The sequence below is a fragment of the Astatotilapia calliptera genome, chromosome 16, assembly GCF_900246225.1.
Source record: "Astatotilapia calliptera chromosome 16, fAstCal1.2, whole genome shotgun sequence".
NCBI lineage: Eukaryota > Metazoa > Chordata > Actinopteri > Cichliformes > Cichlidae > Astatotilapia > Astatotilapia calliptera.
The window spans coordinates 24,155,656-24,180,752 of NC_039317.1; the positions used below are offsets into that span (position 1 = coordinate 24,155,656).

Below are 25,097 nucleotides of genomic sequence, written 5' to 3' on the forward strand. Positions count from 1 at the left end.
GCAGTGATTATCCACGATAGTTTAAAACAGGCAGGTGTGTCACAAGATGAAATGACTATGTGTGACATTCACAAAAGTCAGTGCATATTTAGTTTTTCTTTGGAACTGCTTAACTTATTGTAATTTAACCTATCACCTTAACATATTCTACTCAGTTGTATGTTCACTTTTTATTTAAAAAAGACGAATCAAAGGAAAACACAATATTATTACAAAAGGAATTCTAGAAACACCATTAGTAAGCAAGCCTTATCTATCTATATATATATATATCTATATATCTATATATATATATAGATATATAGATATATATATATTTGTGTGTGTGTGTGTGTGTGTGATTCTTTCTTGGGAAACTGGATGCAGCATAATCAGAAGCTCTTTTGTATTTTAAATTATTTCTCCACTTTCTGCAATGACTTTTTTTTGTATATCTGTGCAACCATAACCAAGCTCCATTACCACTTTCAGTTGGTAATGGAGCTGACTGACTGCACAAAAGACATATTAGAGGACCATATAATGTCAGAAAATACTGTAATGAAACATTCATTAGAATGCTACTACTACCAATAATATGCCTACTTATACTAGAAATTGATATTCAGCCTACACTTATATCACATTCTTAATTAAAGTTATGAATAAAAGAGGCCTAATAATGTAAATCTATTTTGTGTGATCTCTGCTGTCCTTGGTGCTGAAGCTGCAACCTCAGACACTTCTAGGCTGCGACTGTCAAGTGTCTCACTTATCTAAGCCCGCACTGCAGGCATGTATAGTGACACTGAGTAGTTGTCAGAAGCATCATCTTATTGTATAGATGAGATGCGTTCAGTGGAGAGAGCCCTCTCAGTGTCATTTCAGTTGAAAAACCCTAGCGTCACCACATAAATGTCTGTCTTCGAGCAGCTGTCTGATCTTGCTGTGCTGCTGCATCACAGATGTCAGCATAACAACCTTTCCGTTTTAACAAACGCTACATTCTTTAATGTCAGCCAAGCAAAAAGAAAAAAATGAAAAATGAAAACAAAAGGCAGTGTCTGTTTTAAAACTTCTGAAGGTTAGGGCACAGCATGGAAGTCTGGTGGTAATTCTGCAGTGAGGCCTGAGTCAGTTAATGTAGAGACAGTTACCGTTGATGTGGTGGCACATTAGAACTGATGTACTTATTTGTCAGATACCTCTGTTGCTACAGAAGCCTCCTAGACATTCAGATGTTTTATGATATCTGATATTTTTTTCTTTTCTGCATTCATATGCTGCTCTAATGCTAAGTTATGTGACACATATCAATACATCATAATCAGTATTATCTAAAACCTTGTCAGACTGACTTTGTTGTGGAAGGTTGTTGTGTAAGATAACAGTATTTTAGACTTGGCTATAGCCAGTTTAAGTCAATTATTTGTACTGCGCAATATACAAACAGGGAATCTCTATATGCTATATATGGTAAAGCAGGTAAACATCAGAGGTAAGACTTAATTAGCATACTATAATGCAATTGACGGCTAATTTGACACAGCAGCCTACAGTCTGCAAAAGCAACCACAAATGATCTGCAAGGGCAACAAGGACGGCACAATGTCCACCTAACCCAATTCCTTGTTACACAAAGTCAAATCAAGTTTAATTGTTTTATTTAGCCCAGTTTTGATTTAACCCCGTATATCCCATAGCTCCTGAGGGCAGCTCTTCTAAATTCATACAATTCATTGTTTTTCTGTTGCGTAGTTTCTATGATTGTCTATGTATGAAAACATTGTTATACAGACTGTTTTTTATTCTATGTGAATAATATCAATTCTCGTATGTCAATTACATATTTTCGCAGTATTTTTCAGTTTTTCCTCCTGAGTCACCTCAAATGCCTTGATGGCATTCGTCTGTAATAAGAATAGCCTGTCAGTGTGGCATGTCTATTAACTCTTCAAGAAGCTGAAAATCTTTGTGAAAGGAGTCCAAGGAAAGGCAATGAGTCAATGGAGCATCAATTCTGTTTAGTGACAGTGATACTGAGGTGATACTTTACTGCCTTAGGTGCTTTTTTTTTGTTAGTGTTAGCTAATGACTGCCAGTGGTGTTAGGAATTGTTAGCCTCTGTTAGGTGGTGTTACTGAAGTGTTATTTGAAGTAAAGCTAATCCTCTCAGCAGCTGGTTTCTATGAAATTAAACTGTTCAGTGCAGGGAAAGTATGCTCTTTTTTTAGGATACTAGAGTCCAAATTATGGTCCTGGTATAATTTTAGCTTATAAACTGGTGTTGTTGTTGTTGCTATAGTTGCTAATGGTCAGCTGTCCGGAGACGATTTACTTTCCTCTGCAGGAGAGTTTCACATCTCATCTGCTAACAATAACTTAGCTAAATGCAACAATGCTGTTTATGTATGGGTTTTTTGTATGCTAAAGTATTGATTGTAGTTCAGGACATGAGGCTTTAAGTAAGGAGGATGGAATGACATTGAGATGAGGGAGGAGAGTGCCTACATAGAGGAAGGAGGAGAAGATGACAGAGTGAGCAAGGACTATTCATCCCAGGGTCCAGTTGCCTAGGTAACCCTCTAATTTATTTACTACTCTGCCATTAGTCAGTCACCAATAGCTGCGCTGGATACTTAAATCACTCACCTCAAAGTTGAGAAAAGTTTAGTGGGACGTGCTCACAGTTTTTTAAAATTATATATTATTTATTTTTTTCACATTTAGTCCTCGAATGTCTATGGTCTCTGGTCCCTGTATATCTAAGAGTGGGGCTTTTATTCCTTCTTTACCCTCTTTTGTATATTTGAATGCGCTTGTTTCCTTCTACGTGTGTTTGCTTGTGAGTCATTGACCTTACTACCGTGACCTTGGTGCTAATATTGTTTGCGTCTTCCATCTTAATCACTTCTGAAAGATGTGGGGCTTCACAGTTCCTCTGGGATCTATATGTGCTTATGTGTATAAAAGTGAGAATTAGTACGTGACGTACAGTAAGCCTTTTAATGTTACAGCGATCATTAGAGAGAAGGTGCTTACTATGACAGCAACCACTGACACATGTCGACACACACACACACACCAAATCTGAGTCTGTTTTTACTGGTGGAGTATTATTTAATTTTTTTGTGTCTATTCATTCTTTTATTACATTTTTTTTAAATAGATGCCATAAATGACTTTCCCGCTTTATGTTTTAAATAAACCCCAGCAGAAGTTGTTTGTTTCAATACAGCACTTCTAGCCTTTAAAAAGATTTTGTTTTTGAGTTTCCAGATCCAATTTCTGTATTTCTATGCCTAAGGCGCAGTTAGTTGTATGTAATAACAGAATATGTTGCCTTTGAGAGTAGGATTAAGGCTTTGATAAAGAAGTGCCTTACTTTTCTGTATATTGAGCTGTGCTTTTAGTTAAAGAGGCCATGATTGGATCGGTTTCCATGTTGAAGCTGTACAGGAAATGGACTGAACCAGTGCCTGCTGCCCTGAATTTAGGTGTACTTTGATTTTGTTTACAAGTGTGCATGAAAAACATGTTGGGAATATGTCTGTGGTTTTATATGTGTATATATATTGTGCCTCTGTGGTTAAGAGAAAAAATGACTTACATGTGTTTTTGTTTTGACCCGCAAACTTAAGTTTGCTCCTGGAAAATTATAGAATTATGACGACAAGCACTGTGGAGACAGCAGTTGAAGTTGAACTTTAGGCTCCTTTAGTTGGTGCAAGAGCTCAATGAAGGTGGCAAACCTGGTAATAATATCAGGTATGTCACAACCGGGAGGTCGAACGCTGGAAAGTGGACTCAAATGCAGATAGCATATGGAGACTCGGAGGTATAGTGGAAAAAATAAAAAATAAAAAAAGATTTGTGAAGATTTATTTTGGCACATGAAAATGGAACACGCAAACAGAAGTACTAAACATGAACTAAGGGCGAGAGGGAAAACACTAAACCTCTGAGTTTGCTCAATTACAATACTAACGTAAAGCTTCACACCAGGGGACTAAGAACCTGTAACAGACACTGTGACTGGCAAGAACTTCAAAATCACTAAATATTACACAAAAGTACTCTATGAGATGCTGTGACGCAAGCAAAACTATGAAGCACTATTCTTGGCTGGAGCAATCTCAATGATAATCAAACATGTAAACAAGAATCACACCGCGAGTACAGCAGCAGAGTCCAAAAGAAAAGGTCGCTCTTAATGAACTGGGGAAAAACAGCCTGGGCTCGATACTGGGTATTTTCCGGAGCAGGCACACTTAGGTGGAAGATTACAGGGCAACACTCACTGAGTCACTGAAACAAAGGAGAGTGAAGTCAGAGCGAGCCCAAGCAGCAGTCTGGGGAGTGAGGGCTAAAATGCATTAGTCTTACTTTTCTAGGTGGAGGTGAGGCTTGGGGGGAAGAAAGTCCAGGTGAGGCTAAAACAGTTCACGTCACTCACGACGAGGTCTTGGGCAGGGAGGCAGGCAGGTGACTACGCCGAGAAAAGAAAACAAACCAGCGACTGAGAGTTGAGCAGGTTTATGACGGCGAGATCCAAATTTCCCTGAAGCTGCAGAGGGCGAGAAGACAAGTTTAGCTCCAGAAGACACACTAAAACAGGATTTACATGTCTGTGACTTTCACTGACGAGAGTTAGCTGACGTTCCAGCAACGAAAGTTTGAGAACGCTGGTCTTAAGAGCCTGCCAGCTGATTGCACACAGGTGCAACAAACGAGGAGGTGTGGCAAACCCCTGCCCAGTGATGGATTCACTGGCATGCTGGAAAATCCCGCACTCACCCAGACCATGACAAAATAGGCCGAAATGAGTGGTACTTCAAGGTAGATCTGATATTTACCTGAAAAGGTTTATTTTATCTCTTTATTTTTGGTTTTTGTTTAGTTTTTTTGACAGGCCATTTTGCTGAAAAAAATGAAAAATCAGCGAATGGCACAGACAAATAAGTGTACTCTACTTACTCATTCCTCCTTGCATTGCCTTCTTCTTTATGTGAAGAAACACAAAATAAAGTAAGCAGAGGATAATATATATCTGTTTTGGTGCCCCTGCAGAAGTTTCTGATGTCCCAGACAGTGCTGTCTTCCTGAAATGATCCATAGACTCAGACGCCACGCATCCTTGATTCTTCCTCCTCCAACAGTTGATAGAGATAAAGTAAAAGGTCTCTGCACTCATTTAATGCATACTCTAGCCATCCCCATCCTTTCGCACGAAGAAGAGTGGTGACATTTTACCTTCATCAGTGGCGGTTAACTTAAAAATGGTGTCAAATGGAACGACATGCCCGGCGGTGTAAATGTGCATGCATCTGTGTGTGTGGGAAAGTGTTCATCTGTGAGAGAGGAATGGGTCATTTGTGTGTGAGAAATATGCTGCTGCTGTGTATGCATGTGAGTGCATGCACAGTTTTTGGTGCTGATTAAAGGCAGTCAGGCCTCAGTGATCAGGCCTTCTGCTTGCACTTCGAATGCCAAACACAACCGAGGATTCCCAGTGCAGCCAAGCATAGAGTCTGCAATGCTAGACCACACTGGACAACCTTAAAGGACTGCAGCTGTGTGCATGTTTTTCATCTTTTTATTCTCCTTTATGCTCTTCACAGACAACATAAAGTTATATAAATGGGGAAAAAAGTTTTCAAAAAGCCACTTTTTCTCCATCTTCCAATTTTCGGCATCTAAACAAAGCACTACTGAGTGTGCGAGTCTTAGTCTTTATGTATTCCTTCCTAAGCTTTAACTCTGATTTGTCAAGCAAACTTTTAAGCCATTCATGCTGTACGAGCAAAAGTTAGACTATGGGAGTTTCGACGCCACAATTCATCACCCTGACATTTAAAGGAAACGTCTGTTCCAAGAACTTGGTCAATATTAATGTTTTTGTGTTGCAAGTTCTTGCAGACTTATTGAGCCATCACAATAATATCATGATAAGATGCATGATGCAGCACCTATTTCAAAATCATTCGTGCAGCCCTTTCTTTTTTTTTTCAGCATAGCCCCATAATGCTGTCTTTTATTAATCCCAGATTTGTGTGCCAGGAAGTGTTTGCACTGCCAAAAATGTTAAACGCCACTTCCCTCAAAACAGAGGTGTCTCTGTGTGCCTTTCTCTCAGCCTCTCCTCTTCTAGAGGCTTGAGTGAAGTGCCACTTATACCAGGACAAAGAATCCAACCTTTAAAGGTTGAGGGATATTGCAGAGATGACCTTTCTTACAATTACACACACTCACTACACACACACACACACGCACAAATATGCATGGAAGGTTGGGGGTGCAGTGTGAAGATGAGCAAAGTAAAATGGCAGACAGCAATGTCCAACAAGATTACTGTACTCATCATCCACAGATTTCCAACCTCCACCAATTCATTTCCTTCCGCCTCTGTCTGTTCAAATGGATGGCACCAGACATTTGTCAAGGTGAAGGTAGAGCGCCCCATGCCTCGCAATACAACCAACCAATTTTTCCATTCTTCCGCTCTGCTAGTCTTTTGCTATTAAGTGTTCAATTTCAGCACCTGGAGGTGATGCCAAAGAGCAAAGCCTCCAGGAATGTTAGAGAAATCTCACTGATTAATGCAACACCCCTGCACTCACTCCTGCCTGTTTCTAGTGGCTTTGTACTGCTGTTGATGCAAATGCCTACAGTGATGTGCACTGTGCTGATACTTGTGTTGCACAAAAATCTGTTTTGTTTTGTCCTGTCCATCTGATACATTAATTTCATAAACACGTAAACAGGACAGCTGATTCCCTAAATTGAGTTAGAAATTAATTATGCAGTGTGACGCTGCAATATTTTTCTTGTGTATGTGTGTGTGGATTTAGTATTATCAGATGTCAATACAATATGGCAGAAAAGCTCTCCAGTGAGCATGTGATAAATATGAATTAATAGAATAATAGCAGCATTCAGACAATAGAACAATAATGATAATAATAAGAAGAAGATATTAAAGAAATTTCCACTTTTCAGACTATTTATTTTCATTCTTGGTGAATTGCAATTTCCTGGTCAAAGAGCCTCACTCGTTGCTATGCATGTGTGTGTGTCAGTGGGGGTGGGCTGAGGATGACAGCTCAGTGCCAGAGGTAATTTAGGTGTATTGTATTGATGAGACCTCAAATCTAATGAGCTTTAGCCAATTAATCCATCGATTTACATGTAAATGGCTCCTGAAAGGTTACTGGCTGTGGCTGCCATCTGCATGTACTTACCATGCTAATGTTGTGCTGAGTGACACTTAACACGAATGCAGAAATTTAGGAGCTGAGAGACTAAAAGTGTCTCAGGGAGAGAGAGAGACATGACTGCTTGATCTTTGATAGATTGCGCCACATCCCATTATCTGCAAAATAGGGTGTTAATTGCAATGCCATACATCAACTGTGGGTGCACACACCTTTTAATTATGAAACAAACATCTTTGATCTGTCAATCTCCCACTAGACCCCTGCACATGAGGAGTTTTTTTAATGTAGGTTCAATATTTTTTTTACTTCATTGATATTCATAATTTGGTAAAAAAAAAAAAAAAAGGTAGTTATTTGAGTTTTTGTGTTTCATTACTGTCTCAAAAGCTAGAAATAGTCATAAAATTTATAATGATAAGAAATAATCTTACCTTTCTGTACTCTGTAATATCTGTGATCATGAAAGTGTCATTTGGGTGTGACATGATAAACAATTATTCTGCATTCCTCTCTTGCAAACCTATTCTAGTTTTACAGTAATTGATATTCCAAGTATCAGTTTTAAGTTTCCTTTAAGTGTGAAGAATAGCTCATCCTAGCTGTGCTCTTCCCGAGTCTTGCTATCAACTAGCATACTGGCTGAGGTTCAGCGTTAATTACGAATGTGCTCAGCTTAACTGAGATACTCAGTAAATTGTCCCCAGGTGGGGAAAGAATAGGCTCTATCGTCATTTCTCATAACTGCAGTTGAGCTAATTATGATGGTGAGTGTGTGCAAGCGGCTTGTGCTGGCAAAGCCTTTTCTGTCATCTGTGTATGTTTAGGGCCACTTGAGAGTGGAAGCTTCTACGTGCATTTGTATGTGTATGCTTTGGTGTACACTGTGTGTGTGTGTATGTCTGTGTATATGTTTATGTATATCTGTTTGGAGTTGTGTGTGCGAGTGGATATGATGCTTTGAAGCACTTTTTCTGTGTGTGTGTGTGTGTGTGTGTGTGTGTGTGGGTGGGTGGGTGTGTTTGTACATTCAAGCATGGCGAGACTACAATTGGCACATGCTAAAACACGAAACTTCCAAAGCCAACAGTTCTGTTAAGTGAGATGTGCTGTGTTATAATGATGCCATCTATCATTCCTTTCATCTCTCCATTCCTTTATCCCCTCACTCCTCCATCACTGTCTCTGTGGCCTCATTAATTTAGCCCGGACTATTTATGGGCCTATAAAAACAATAAGGAAAGAGAGTAAGGGTTTTACTGGCAAAAAAAGATACTGCCAAAGCATGGGAAAGATGAGGAAGCCTGTCAAATTAGATGGAGCATACCACATAATTTTCAGTTAATTGCACTTGACCCTTAACATCTGGTTAACATTGGACAATGGTTACAAATACCCAGTATTCATTTGAAAAATTAAAAGTACTTAAGTCAATATTTCATACAAAAACTAAAATAAATAAATGGGAATTTACTCTGGCTATGCAGACAGATTTTTAGAAAACCAAACACAGGCTACAATGCAATAATTTGAGGTTAGAATTCATTAATATTGAAGGTAGCATTGTAGGACAATTAGAGCACATTCTTAAACTTTCACAAACTGTTGAACTGTAAACTTCATATCAATTTTAATATGAGCAGCCATGCCTCAGGTGGTAGAGCAGGTTTTCCTGACATTAGTGGTTTGATCCATGACACTCCACTCAAATGTCTTTGGTCAAAACCCTCTACCCCAAATAGCTCATGATGGCAGGAAAGCTCAATCATCTTTAGCATGTCCGTGAAACAAAGTAATTGAGAAGCTATTTTTTACTGTTTGTAAAAAGCACATATTTAAATTGTGTTATTGTGGTAATTTTTGTATGTTTACCCTTACATATACAAGTTTGTACTGGGTGCACTTACTTCACCTCTGTCACAAGTATGGTGTAAGTTTAACATGCTATAATTTGTCTTTAGAAGCTGATGCCTCACTTTGTATATTTGCAGCACCCATAACCATATCTACCCAATAGGCCTCTATTGTTTCTTCATGCCTCAAGTTGAATAAACTTCAGCAGTGAGATGTAGAACATCTACAGCAGCCTTATCTCTGTTATCCAGCTGAAAAAATAAAGCATTGTTCCAAGAGAACTGTCAACAACAACAGATAGACAAAAGTCTGGTACTGTGCTTCTTGATGATGCCAATCTGGAATTGTGTGATCAAAATAAAAGACATTAGTGTGCGAGTAAGACAGTGTTTAAAATACATGTGGATTTTTGATTACATGAACATGACTGTTGCTTATTTTTATTTGTAATCTGTCAGTGGAAAGCTGATTGACAGCTGAATTAAATTTGTATTATAACTCACTGTTAAAAACACAGTATGATCAGAATTAGATTTGTGGGGACAAAAATAAGGTCATAGTTAGCCTGGCTGACAACTGTGCAGTTATTCCTTACCCATACCCTGTAGTCCTGGGAATGTTCTCCCTACCATTTGAGGTCCAGTGACTTTAAACTGCAAGACTTTCTGTCAGCCAGTGAACCTGGGTAACCTGTAGTGACTAACAATGAAGTGTAAAATGCACTAAAGATTAGTCTGTGAGGGGTTGTAACATGCTTGCTGGGTCTTTTAAAGCTTAAAAAAATGGGCTTACATGAGAATACATAGAACTCAAGGTAACCCTAACAGGAGGCCGCTCACATGTACTGTTGTCAGATACACTGGAAGGATGATTTTATGTTTGCTTAAGCAGTAGAGTACTCTGAAGGTTTGAAAGAAGATCTGAGAATATCATCATAACTCGGAAAATCTCTTGTCGGTGCAACTAATCAGTTATCTAAAAAGAAATAAAGAGTGTGATGAGTTCAGGAGATAACGTGTAAAGATCCTGAAGTTGTTTTCACGTTTCTATGCATTCTGCATCTGCCTGAGATGACAATCGTTCACCAAGTTTCTTTTTAATGATGGACTACCGTGAGTAGCTGTTATTGGGAAGAGTGGGGTTATCACCCTGCTGTAGAGTGAAATACCATGTGCTCGCCCAGCAGGATAACATTCCTGCTGGCCCCATGATTTCCTCAGGTCATTCATGCAGTTCTCATCCCCACTGTAATGGCATTGTACTGGGGCTCAGCTGCCCCACTAGGCCCCCCACGTTTCCCCCTTTGGCCTCCCTGACAGCACTGCCCTTCAGCTGCCTGTCAGCCACACCAAGTCCACGATGGTTGATGGGAGCTCAATGGGAGAATGGAGTCAAGGATGGGGTTAATATAGCTTTTAGTTAGCTTGAATTATTTTTTATTCATTTTTTTTTCACCACAAGTATGACTTTCATAAGTTTCTGGCAAAATTTGAATTGCTTATCACAAGTGCATATTTTAGATTTCCTCATATGAGGCGTGAAGTATAATTCATAAACTAAAAATTGAGGGGAAAAGTTAGTGGCAAAGAAGAAAATCAATTGCCTTAAACTACACTTCGCTCTCGATTTGTCTCTTGATTTCATCTCTGTCTCAGCTTAACATGAAATATATGTATTAAAGTGGCAGGCACATAACAAAGGAAATCCAAACCGCCTGCTATTTTCTGAGTTAAATGCTATTTGATCCCTTTACATACAAAAGATAATTTCATGACGTTGCCTGAGCAAAGCAGAAGAATTCACAGCATCTGCTGCATTGACAAAGTGGATGTGTGGAGTGAAAGCAGAGCAAGAAGAACAACATCTGCCACTACTTATAAATTCAACGAGTATGCGTCACACATCTTTTCTCAAAGATTCTCCCTTTTTTCCGGCATTGTGTGTGTGCAAAGATGGCTGTTCATCATTATTCAAGGACAGAGCTGATTAAAGGTGATTAAGCCCTTCCCATCCATCACTCTCGCCTTTCAGCCTGTCACTAGCCCCAGTATTAAGGGGGGACACCAGCATATGTATGCATGATTGTCTCTGTGTGTGTGAAACGGGGGAAACAGACAATGTCCATCCAGCTATGTGTTTTCCTAAATATTCGCCATTACCCTAATTGCAGACCATTTCTCAAGTAGAAAGAAACAATATACATGGTTCCTTAATAATGTTGCTTAATGCTAAAATAATACACAAAAGGATTCAAATTGTGGTTTCAGCTTAAATGGCCCATGGAAGCACATTCTTTACAAGACTCTTTAGCAACCCTATGATGAATGTCCTCTTTCTCCCTTGATGAATGATGCCAGTGAGAACCTTTCTGGCTCCTGCCATTCCTCATAATAACAACTTTAAGTAATGCTAACTAATATCTTTAAGAAGGGAAATTTTCAGGAGGAAGGATTAATTAATTGATTTACTGTTGTGGTTTCTGGTTCCTATGGAAAATACAAGAGAATTAGTAATGCCGTCAATTAAATGTTCCACAAACAGTATAGACTGTGGGAAAAGAGGAGCTTAACTAAGTTGATGCTGTCCTTGGCAGATTGTCATTGTATTCATTAATTTCACATAAGGCACTTGGGATAAGACCTTAAAACTGGATTTCTTTGTGTCTGCAACATGTAACTGTTCCCATGGCAGGTAAAGCTTCTGAAACGGTTTTTAGGCTATCATGACGTACTATAAGTCTTGAGCTTTTTGAGATGAAGTGAGGGACGTTTTACACAGTGTGAAGTTCATTGTTGATTGTGTATATGCATTCATGTACAATATGTTTGTGTCACTAGATTGTATTTGTAGGGATGCAAAAATGACATAAGTGGTGTCTGGAAATGTTGTATTTCTTGTCTCAGTTGCCAGTTCCATCAGCGTGACTAACTGGCGACACAATATACATGATTGAGTTTATCAGTTAGTGTGCAAGGTTTGTATGAGTGCCTGTAAGAATGTAGGATCCAGAGCAGAGCATATTTTGTAATTGTCATTTAACATTTGTGTCCCACTGCAATGTGCTGGAGCTTCACAATCTCCCACTAACATTAGCTCTGCAGGGCGCCACACTAGAAATACACTTTTGCTGAACCTGCACTTCTCCAAGTATCTCAGCCTCACTATCACCAAACATCATCTTCTCTGCATCCCAAGGGCACAGAAAGTCACCGAAACAAAAGTTTGGGAAGGCATGATTGTGTCAGTTCTGAATAAATGAAGGTGAAAAGCATTTCAGATTTTTGATTTATTAGCATTGTTTAGGATAACTCTTTAGTCATGGATACTTTTATAACCATATAAAGCACACATTAATTACATTTAATATAATAATGCTCTATGATACAGCTTACAGTTTTTTCAGTAATCTATGGCTCCGCCTTGGTAATTAAGTCCACATTCCCCATGAACCTACCAGGTATTGCAGCTATATGACAATGATATCAGTTAAAATATGCTAGTGTAGCTCTTCTTTCATATTTATAAACTGCATATATTGTTCCTCATCCTAAACAGTCTTTGCATGTTTAATAATTAAGGTTTTGCCATTATTTCAATTTATCTTAATTTGTTTCCAGTGCATTGTTTCACAGGGCTTTTATTCATTCCCACAGCAACTGTGGTGGTGTGCGGTTTATCTGTGTGCGTGTTCAAGGAGTTTGTTTTAAATGGACTCATGTGAATTCTATCTATGAGTCAGTGCTGACTCATTATCCCAAACCCACTTTCCACACAACATCTTGTTTACACACTCAGCAGGATTTTGTGCCTGTCTTTGTATGTTTGGGCATGTGCCTTTAATTTGATTAAAGCGGGTGTGCGCTCATCTGAATACACATGCGCTCATAGGTATTAAATGTCACACACAGTAACACATAGGATGGTGTGTAATCACATGTGAAAATAATTACAAATGTATAAAAATAAGCATTACTCGCTGACATTAACTCACCTTACATGTCTGTACGCTGCGCCAGCCGAGGGTGATGGGAGACTGAGAGTAGGGGCAGAGAGAAGAGCTGGGAAGAAGAGGGTAAGACGAGAGTCCTGATGTGTATTTTGATCGTGCCAGGATGTCTGGCCCTGTCTGTGGTTCACCTGCGCTGGTCTGTCACTCACACAAGCCCACACACGCACGCGTAACCTCATAACACTGATAGGAATAGGCAAAGCATAACATACACACATCTCAATCAAAAGTTTCTGTTTCATAGGAAGGTTTTAGAGAGGTTTCTCCTCATTCTGTCTCTCTGTCTTTCTCTCTGTGTGACCCAGTAACCATTGCCCATGAGTTTTTCTCTCTGCCTCCCTCCCGCCGTCTCTCTCTCTCTCCTCTTTCTTAGCAGCAACACATGGTGGGACACCCGTGGTGAGGTGTGTCATTTGAGGAGTGATTTAGTGCTGTTCTACCCCAACCACTGCTGAGCCACCTGCCCCAGGAATCCTGCTCTATACACACACAGAGACACACATTTACACACAGATGCAAGCATATGATGGACACATACTAACAAAGTGGTTAAGCACTACCAAAACCTCTAAATGCTCTGGTCTCTACAGCCTGATTAGACCCCATTGTGCTATTTTCACAAATTCTTACACACCAGCTCTGAGTGGATCATGAACTGAGGCATTCTTCTGTATATTCCCCATTTTTTACTAGCTAATTAATCTTTTACAAGGGGACCTGTAAGTGGCCACTGTCCAGTTTCAAAGATGTTGAAACACTGTTCACTAATTATATGGCAACAATTTATTCAAGCTCCTCTAAAAGTAATCCAAAATATGTAACAGCATTTGTACATTATTTCCTTGAGGAGATGTGTTTTTCCATTACAGCAGTATAATACAGTTACTGGCTGTAATGGACAGCATTAAAAAAGCTTGATTTTGCACATTGTATATAATGGAATAAAGCATAAAACAACACTAATCTGAATGGTCAACACTGTAAGTAGAATGGGCTTCAATGTTGGTATAAAGCTGAGAATTTCATTATTATTATGTTTATATGAAACCTTGATTAAATTGCCTGTTATATTCCCTGCTACATATGGGGGAATCTTATTGGCCCCCTCACGCCTGCACTGTACAAATACATTCTGACCTTCCTGTCTTTGTCAGAAATTTGTTCTGTTGTTCACTTTCAAGGTGAGAACTAATGAGGTACGTGCAACATATCTGATTTAATGTGATTTTTGAGATAACATTGCAATGCACTAGGGTAATTAAGTCTTTAAAATCAGGTGCATCCTAGCTTTAGATGAAGGACCTTTTTTTTTTTTTTACCATTTCTAAACTCTTGAAAACAACAGTTTTCTACTCAATTTAAATTTCAACACACATGGATGTTTATTTTCCTTCCAAAGTCCAAGACATGGCAAAACACACTCTTAGGAAGCATGATCTAAGAAGGCTCTCACTGAAGCCCAAGTGAAAAAACATTTTTAGCTTTACACAGTGGAAACTCAAAGTGGATACAATTGCTTGAATTATATCCCTGTTTTTACAGTAGTTTATGTTGTTTCCCTTAGTAACAAATGAAAACCAGATGTTGGGGTGTCAGATTACAGAACGCCAGTGTTGTGGCTATTTGTTTTCAGAATGAAAGACTGCATAATTGACACATTATTAAAACAAGAAAGAGTGAATCGACACTAAGTGCTGATCAGATTTTAAACTTATATGTGTTAACTCGGCAATAAAGCATATCAAAACTGAGAAAGCAACCCCCAGGATTTACCAGTTTCCAATAAATATTTCTCTCTTCTATTTAAATTGTTTCCCAACAACCCCTCGTCAGTACTGGTTACATAGATCCCATTGAGAGTAACACTGTGGGCTATATGAAAACCAGAGTGTCATATTGTCTGAAGTGAAAGGAGCCCGGGGGCTCTTTAGCATATGGCAGCAGCTACATTCTGAGGCTTGTGCCTGAGGTGCCTGTCAGCATAGTCATATGCGATGTGTGTTTATGTGCGTGTTAGTATGCATCTGTCTGCATGTTTCCTTCAGCTGTTCTCAGGTGTTCTGGCAATAAAGTGTTCTTTACTCTAATTCCCCACACACGCACCTCAGCAGGCAGAGTAACATGTCCCCGACTGAGGCTCAGTGTCAGCAATCACATGGATGCCTATTAATCTGAATTACAGTACTGAGGGGACTTTAAACTGGAGTGAGAACGCATGAGCCATATTTATAAGACATCAAATAAATATAGATATAGATGTAATGTTGGGGAAGCCTTTAAAATAAAATTTGTATCATCATTAATTTTAAACAAGGAGAAAATATTTGAATTACATTTAAACAGAATGCCTTTTTGTAATCACTTCCAGTACACAGTGTGATAGTGTAATATGCATCATTATTGTAGTATTTCAATATTGTAGTCTTGTGGGCAGGCAATCATCACATCAATTACTACTAGTTGTTAAAGTATTGCCGACTGAGTTCATTCGGTGAAGTGGGTCACTGTCATTGCACTTTCATTGTGTGTGTGTGTGTGTGTGTGTGTGTGTGTGTGTGTGTGTGTGTGTGTGTCCAGCAGCAGTTCAGCTGACCTATTTTCTTTTAAAGAAGAGAGCATGTCCTCTGCAGCACTGGTCAATAAAACTGCCCTGTTGGAGCTTAACTCTAAAAACAGGGGGGGGACAAGCAAGGATTTTTTTTCCCCCTATACACACACACACACGCACACACACACACACACACACACACACACACACACACACAAACACACACACGCATACACACACACACACACCCAAGCAGACATGCAAATATGAGCACATTTCCTCATTTTATTGAAAACTGCACTACAACTTGAGTATGTTTTTCAGTTTTCCCATTATCCATTCTTTGTTATACTCTTTATCTGTCTGCATCTTAAAAAATATTTTTCTTTCCTGTTAAGAACCCCCAATACGCATAAAACATACAAAAAAAATATCGTTCATTAAAAACAGTTTCCGTTTCTCGTATTCGCTCTTACAGTAAATGATTTCAAATGATAAATATGTTTGGCTTTGAAGTATTTCTTCAGAGAATAACAGCGACACAGAATGCTTGACATGCACTTAAAGAGAGGATGTTGTGAGTTTCATCATCTCGAATAATGGATTGCTTATGCTCAGTACTGTTATTATGAAGTTTTTTTCAATAGCGATAATAAAAAAAAAAAACTTTCTGGAAAAATAAACTAGAAAATAAAGCAAGAGATGGGAATCTGTCAACTACAGATCAGTTTCTCATAAACAAGCTTGCAAATAGTAATGCAGTTGCCATTTGTTACTACTGCCATAAATGGGTTTAGGGTACTATAGCCTGGCCAGCTAAATCAACAAGATGACGACATGTGTACATGACTGGTTATCGCTAGTGTTAACAGAAGCACAATAGCCCTGTAAAGCATGAGGGGAGACAAATGGGTTTAAATGCTGATTGGGTTGACTGCTGTGTTGCCAGGGACTGTAAAAGTGGAATGTCTATGTATGTGTGTGCACTTGCATTTGGGCAAGTGCGAGGGCAATAAGAGGCCAATGTCTTCTTCAAACACAGTGACTGCATACAAACAGATAAACACCCCACATGTGTTGAATTTAAAAACAAGGACTGTTTTTTTTTCTTGTGTAGTGGATAAAGGCAGAAAAGTTAATATGATGATAAAGAGTATGATATCTAGAAATGAGTTACTCACTTTTTATTGACAAGCAACATTTCCGCAGACATCAGGACAATGAAAAAAAAGGGCTTATGTAAAGTGTAGAAATTTCTTCATGGGATCATTAATATAAGACCTAGAATCCATCTGTTAAATGTACACACTTAGTAAGTACACACTTTTTATTATTTGCAGCGAGCAAACTCAGTGATGTAGCATGCAGTTAAATAAATGGTGCACTGACTATAACCTGTATCATAAACGTTTAAACAAGAATTGAATCCAGGTTTTGGGGGGACGCTCAGCACTTTAGCAAAAGTCAACCACTCAGAAATATTTTGAAAAGGTTTTCTAGAAACAAGCATTAACTATAAAGTAAAATGCCTATATTGTTTGGTAAATGCTCATAAAATGAGTACAAAGAGGTAAAAAAAAAAAGGGGGGGAGTAATTTGCTAATAACATTGTTACCCTAAGTTGTTCAACTGATATCTGTCCACTCATTTTCAGTAATTAGGGAAGGTGAAATCATTTGTGTCTTTGGAATGAGGTTAACCATAATTCATTGTTTATTGATATATAACAAGCATTTCCTTCCTTTAATGCTAGAGATGGAAAATTTAGTCCCCAGAGTCTATGTCTCTCACACTTTTATGCCTCGTAGTATGTGTGGCAGGTACAAATTAAAATCCTGAGCCAGTTGCAGAATAGAGACATCGGAAAAATTTTTCTTGGTAGAAAAACCAAAGTATATAGCAACGAAAAAAAAAAGGTGGTATATACTTTCTCCACTATCACTCCATCAAGTGCAAGGTTAAACTTCTGCCTCCTTACAGTCACATCACCCCTTTATTATTGAAATTAACATAACCTCACTGTGTGGGTGGGTGGGTGTGTAGGGGTGTGGGTGTGTGGGGGTACGTGTGTGTATGTTTCTGAAGTTTGTTCCGGCTGGTGTGCCGGTTGCCCTGGATTTTCTTACTGACCTGGCTAATCTCTGGAGTGTGGACTGTGTAGGAAACAGTTATTGCATCCTTGATGGATACAGCAGGGAGTTGATCCATGCCTCTGCATGTGTGGGGTTAGTAGAGTCCTTGCCCTGTTTTGTCCCAGTTTATTGTCCTTCACAGCAGCTTTGCACACATACATACGCACACATGCTATTTTAATAAAAGTGCCCTTGTCAAATCAAATGCAATGTGGAGTAATGTGACTTAGAGTAGCTTTCATTGTATTTGCTAATAATAAAATGGAAAAAATAAATTAGCAAGACATTTTAAATTCCTGATGATGGGGAGATTTTTTTGACCTATGTAATTTGCGCAGATACAAACAACAAAAATGTGAAATTTACTATAAATATGAGATTCAAAACATGTCGTGTTTTCATCTCAGTGCTTTTCTGATTTAAAAATGCTACGCTGATTTCACCGTGTAGCATCTCAGTAAACAATATATTCTAATTGGCATCTGTTCTGTTGATTTTGATCATTTTCTCTCAAACTGAAGCTTTTGTGAATATGAAAGGGAGGGGGGGGGGGAGCTTGAGTTTCCTCTTTTTATTAAATCAAGAAGATTAGACTGATATATGAAGGCCGATACTTGCTCCAATTAAAATCTAATATAGTGCAGTTAGCACACTGCTTGTTTTATGATTACATTACACTAATTAACATGATTTTAATTTGCTGGAATTAATGAAGTTTAATTTCAAAGGCTACATCTGGTGAATCTGCTTTTAGAAAACACAAAGAATGATCCGTTACTTCACATAAACCCTGTATCATATAATTTGCTTTTATATATATTTAAAACAAACACATATAGTATTTGGTTTGTTACTATGATGATGTGCCTTTGAGTATCTAACTTCAAAAATATATGTTTTTTTTGCTTGTGTATCAAAGTATCAGTAGTATAAACTGTCCTCCTCCTCTTCATCCTTTCTTCAACTCATCCTATCCTCCTCCTCCTCTTCCTCCTTTCATCCTCCTCTATTTCCTTTGGTCCTCCACTTACCCTCTCATCAGGCTGCTTTATTATGCAAATCATTGTTGGACCGCATCACTTAATTAAGCTTTACTATGCCAGTTTGCGTGTGAAATCTAACACACATGTACAAAGCACACTCTCAGGCACAATAACACATACTCATCCTAACTTTTAAACAAACATTAAAGGAACTGGGAGGTTTAATGATTGGTATTCGGAGTCTGAAATCATGCTCACAAACACACAAGCGGTCCCTCTGTGCAGCAAAAGCACCTCTTTGAGTGAGTGCAGATAAAAAGACTTGAATAGCAGGGTTTTCCCAAGTCATTAGCCTGCAGTTAGTATCTATACTCCAATCTGGCCCTCCGCTGCTCACCTTGCAATGCCAACTGCTTCATTCCTATTGCTCCTAAAAGTGCTACTTATGAGATTGTGGTGGCAAAACTAAATAGCATGGTCTGAAACTGATGTAGCATGTATAGGTGCTCTTGACAGAGCTAGCTCATTAATTAATATTAGTGAGGAATTTGAACTTAGTCTTAATTAAATACAGCAATACCAAAGTTTTTCGATACAGATTGGTTTATTTACTGGTATTAAAAAGTAGCAAACAAAAAAAAATATATTTATAGTTTAAATCTAGCAAAAAAAAAGAAAGAAAAAATAAGAAACTGTAATAAACTTGTTGTCACTTCTACATCCCCTCTTCTTCTTGCAAGCTATGTGCAAACAAGTGACCCAAACAAAAACAGTAAAAGGATCAAAAAATATGACCCTGAAAGTTTAGAGTCTAATAAAAACCCTTCTTGTTATTCAATTGGCTTCAGTAGCTTTCATCCCATTTACAAAAAAACAAAAAACAAACCTGAATTGGAGGCACTGTTAAAATGAATTCTTGCTCCTGACCTTCTGGAGGCTTGAAAATGCAGAGAATAACTTCTGCATTGGTCGACAATACTGACTACTGACATCTGAATATATTCTCACATGTCCCTGTAGTGATTAGCAGGGTAAATGACATGATAATTGAACATAAGGAGATAAAAATGTGTAGTGATTTGCCTTGAGACACAGCCTATCAATTCTGATGATTGTTTTCATTTATATTTCTGACAAAATTAATTTGGTTTATTGGGTTACAGACATATTAACTTCAGCAAATTGTTTGCAATTCAGCGCACTGGATATCCATGTTACTCTGTATATCAGAATACTGAGTTATATATTCATAAATTAGTTTTTCTTACATCAATAAGACTTTCTAGGGTATATTTTGCAGGTTTTTTTAAGGTAATAAAAATGGCAATATTAGTGTATTATAGCCGCTTATATCTAACATTTCATGCCAAACTGAAGTGCATTGAAAAAACTTAAGATGGGAGATCATAAAATAACAGCAAAACTGCACTTTGAATATTAAAAAAAAAAACATGTGTATTTTTATGCGTTAGTCAACAGTTTGCTTAACATGTTTCTACATCAACCCCATTATTAGGAAGACAAAAAAATCCCACCAAAATATGCCACCCTTTCATAAAAGACTTTGACCTTTCTGAGATTTCTGTAACTTGTTACTGGTTCTGCCTGAAGCAGGATTTCATGGCAGGGGGCAAGATGTTTACTGTTGCCATGTCTCCAGTAACATTACAAGTGGCTCCGGATAAGACCGCCAGCCAAATGCCTAAGCTGTCAAAGTAAATAACTTTTCCATTTCAAAGAGAGCTATTCCAATTAAGGAAAGAAAGTTGGAGCAAAAGAATGAGAGGGAAAAACCGCAGAAAAGAACTCAAGGAGGGAGTGCAAGATGAAGGGAAGCGGACATGGAGGGAAATGGAAGAGGAGGAGAGAAAGAGTGAAAGTCATTGCAATCTTATTGGAGTGAAAAAGAGAGGTGGTTTGGAAACAGGAAATCAATTGTTGGGCCTGCGTTTTGGTTTGGCTCTGTTTGCAGCTTGACTTAACCTTGAAGTGTGTGAATGGGAGAAAGCACTATGCTGGGATCAAGACTGAAGCATGATGCAATGATAGGGAGTCAAGGGCAGAGCACTTTCCCACTTTCCCACTGTAAATTGATTGTTGTAAATTGTATCAATTTGCAAGTTATCTTCAGGGGTTAAGACACTGATCATGTGACAAGTAACATTCTGAATGTCATCACATTTTGATAAAATTATCACAAGGTAGTTTAATAAAATGAGCTTAATATCTTTTAATAGTGTAGTGATTTGGATTTTCCCAGTTCTTTACCTTGTAGCTGAGTTTTGGCGACCTTTCACACACAGACTGCAGGTGCCACTTGAAAGCTGTATATCACAGATTTTCTACTTAAAAAAAAGGGAAACAGCATCAGCGTAACAGGATTTTTCTTCCCCTTGAGTTCCTTTAATGGAAGATGATAAAGACATTGAACGGAAGTCTTGTACGAAATGAGACCTTCCATCCTAAACAGCAGTCAAAGCATGTAGAATTGTTGAAGTACTGGACTGGACACCAAATTATAATAATGATCACTACTGGTAATGGTCACTACTAGTAAAAAAAAATCAAGGAACTAGATCCACAATCCAAAGACATGTAGTTAGTGGGAATAGGTTAAATGGAAATTCTTAATTGCCCATAGGTGTGACTGTGGAAGTGAATGTGAGTGTGAATGGTTGTCTGTGTCTATGTGTTAGCCCTATGACAGACTGGTGACTTGTCTGGGGTGTAGCGGAAGTGGATGGATGGATGGATGATGGCTAGACCATCTAGTACAGCAGTCCCCAACCTTTTTTCACGGACCAGTTTATGTCCGGCAATGTTTTCACGGACCGGCCTTGTGGATAAATACAACAAAATGAAACCAATGATCTAGCACTTATGCTAATTATTGGAAAGGAAGCCCCTTCTTGTTTGCAGTGGTCATGGATATGTTGATAAATGAGGTCAGGCAGGAGACTCCATGGACTGTGATGTTCTCAGACAACACTATGACCTGTAGTGAGTGTGAAGCGCAGGTGAAAGAGAACCTGAACAGGTGGAGGTATGCTCTGGAATGAAAGTCAGTAGAAGTAATGCAGAAAGCATGTGTTTGAATGAGATGAAGAGTGGTGTAACAGTGAAGATCCAAGAAGTAGAGGTATTAAATGTACAGAAGATACAATACACAAGAAAGGTGAAGAAGAGAGTGGAATAGCTGGAGGTGAGTGTCAGAGGAAGTTTGTGTCAGAAGAACAGCTGCAAGAGTGAAAGGGAAGGTTTACAAGATAATAGTTAGATCTGCTGTGATGTACGGTTTGGAAATGATGGCTTTAACAAAAAGACAGGAGGCTAAATTGTAGGGTAGCTGAGTTAAAGATGTTAAGGTTTTCATTGGAAGAGACCGGGATGGAAAAAATTAGAAATGAACATGTCAGAGGCACAGCTCAGGTTAAGCATTTTGAGACAGAGTTAGACAGGAAAGGCTGAGATGATATATTCGACAAAGGATGCTGAAGATCTAGGCAGGACAAAAAGAGGAAGACCACAGAGAAGATTCATGGATTTAGTGAAGGAGGACATGCAGAGGGTTTGTATTACACAGGAGGATGCTAGGGATAGGGTGAGATGGAGGCAGATGATCCGCTGTGGCGACCCCTAAAGGGACCAGCTGAAACAAGAAGAGGAGTATTGATTGAGCAGAATGCATTCCCAGTTATTTTTCAACCACCATGTCATGTGGCTTCTGCAGCTGTGTATGTGTACACGTGTGTACTTCTGTGCGTGTATAACTGCTGTTTCAAAGTGTGTAAAAGGATTGTTCCATCTGCTGATATGTAGAAAGTAAAAAGACATCATGTTATACCTTTATGTGTGCGTGAGTATTTAAGACCATCAGTTGAACGGCTGTTTATATGGTTAAAGAAATGAGTACTTGTAGGAATAGTGACAGAGCCTTTGCACGCTATTGACTGCGAATAAATAAAAGATAATTAACTACTTACATACTGTAAGTAGAGATTTTGTTCTCTAAGATCCTCTCGGTATCCAATAAGTTTCATAGATGTGTTGAAAAGTCTTCAGTGTTGACTCGCCAGAGTCATTTAGTATGCCCTGCAATGGACTGGCCACCTTTACACGCTATGCCCCGCCTCTGGCCCTGTGATGAATAGGATAATGACACTGTAGCAGTTAAGAAAATGGATAAATGGATGGAAGATGTGAAGTTCATTTAGTAGGTGCAGAGGTTAATAAAGCTACTCAGTAATTTAATTTTAGTTCCACAAATTTATGAAATTTATAAATGAGCTCAAGTACTTAAGATGTGTATTAATCTATAGCTGGAAATAGTCCAAGCTAATTTGCAATGCCTTATTGTGCGAGCAAGCTTTGCTAAAAAACAAAAACAAAAACATGTATATATATACATGCCTTTTTTTTTTCTATTTCTAACATGTATGCAGGGGAAAAAACAACTTGATTTACATTCTCTGGCAATATCCATGCAAAACTCTAAGCTATGATATAAATGACTTGGAAAAAAATCTGCCACATGTGAAAAATAGCTTCTCCTATAAATATGCATGTGTCTGCATAAGTGATTTGTTTCTACCCTTGAGTGAAGTTGGTATAATACGGTACCTAAAAGAAAACAGATCTACTTGGACTTGAGCCCAGTGACTTAGCTGGCCAGTATATATGGTAAATGCATCTTTGTTTGGTGTTATCCAGTGGTGAATTGTTAGTGGCATACATACTCTATCAAAGTCTGCTCATGGCTAGACTAATCAGTCTCTCCCGCTAGTATGAGACTAATTCATTTTAACTCTTGCCTATTATCTATAATTCTCTTTTATATTCCACAATTCTGTTAACCCAGCAATTTCCTCTGCTTCTGTTATACGATTGGCTGTCAGGTGTAATTTCCTGGCGTGTCCTCCAATCAGGGTGGTCTGTTTTCTGTGTGTCAGCAAGTGTTGGGGTTGCTCTTCCATCAGTAGGATCATACTGGGGGTGTTTGAATCAGCTTCACATTATATTACTCTCTCACACAAGCATGCATGTACCCTCTCTTACAGACTACCACATTGTGGAGGAGAGGTAGTATTTAGTGCAGCACAGGGACCTTGGTGTGGCAGTGTCAGTGATGGATATGGCAGTAGGATCAGCAGTCTTGGCTTTTGCAGAAGTGTGTTGTCCACCACTGGGATCTGTCAGATCTGTTCTGCTGAGCCCACACATTCTGCTGGCTGGCTGCTATTGCTGCTAGCTATTTCTTTAATCGCTTGTGTGTGTGTGTGTGTGTGTGTGTGTGTGTGTGTGTGTGTGTGTGTGTGTGTGTGTGTGTGTGTGTGTGTGTGTGTGTGTGTGTGTGTGTGTGAGTGAGAGAGAGCGAGAGAGAGAGAGAGAGAGACAGAGCGCAAGCTTGTCTGAGTATGTGCACAACACTGGGTTTACAAGGAGCATATATTACAACTGCAATTGGTTATAAATCCAGCAGAAAATAAAAAGGTCATCAAATACACCTTAATGGCCATAAAAAGACAAACACAGTAGCTGTTGGTTTAAACTTTTTCATAAAAAGTGAAAAATGCACAAAATAAACATTTAAACCTGATTACTTCCTTGCCTCGATCTTTCTGCACATGGACTCAGTCTTGGAATACATTATGCTCTTTTTTTCCTTCCAAACAAAGAAGACTTGCAAACTGATATTGTCCTCTGAGACCTTGTTTTTTTACTTTTAATTTATAAGCTGTAAGAGATGAAGAATTAAAAGCAGTACTACGCTAAACAGATGATAAATATCTGTCTTCAAAGAGCTGGTGAAACACATGCCTAAGAGATCCATCCATAAAAGCATGCCATAAAGACACACCTATGAGCTGCCATAAGTAAAAATCGTACTATATTAACATCATATTAGCACATCCCATCTAGACAGCTTATGCACACTTAGCTGAATTGATTTTATAATCACTTTGACTTTGACTTGGATATGTTTAAGAAAATGGATAGATGGATAGGACATTCATACAGTATTCCAATTCTAAGATATAAAATTTCTGCCATTTTTGTGGCAGGAACTGGAGGAATGGTTATAGGAGCTTGAATTTCCAGTTACTGTGGTTCGGCAGTGGAGATACCGCTCATGCTTGGAAATACAGTACTGTTGATGGTGAACTCTAAATGCAGTTGACCATCATGGAAAGAGACAGTTTGTATGCCTAAATGCTTTTTATCTCACTATAACTCTGGATAAGTTGACAGAGGTTTCAACCTTTGGTGGTGGGAGAAAAGGGGAGCACTGAATAAAGTAGAGTGGAACTAAATATGTAGAGAAAGGAAGAAGAACAGAAAAAACACAAGGGAAAGTCTTTTTTTTAATCTTCCCCCCTT

At 38.6% G+C, this 25,097-nt stretch overlaps 1 protein-coding gene across 6 annotated transcripts in view; it reads left to right on the forward strand.

The window, feature by feature from the left end:
- Positions 1–25,097, forward strand: part of epha3 (eph receptor A3) — a 90,542-nt gene that overhangs the window by 25,096 nt on the left and 40,349 nt on the right. The gene's annotated exons all lie outside the window — the stretch shown is intronic.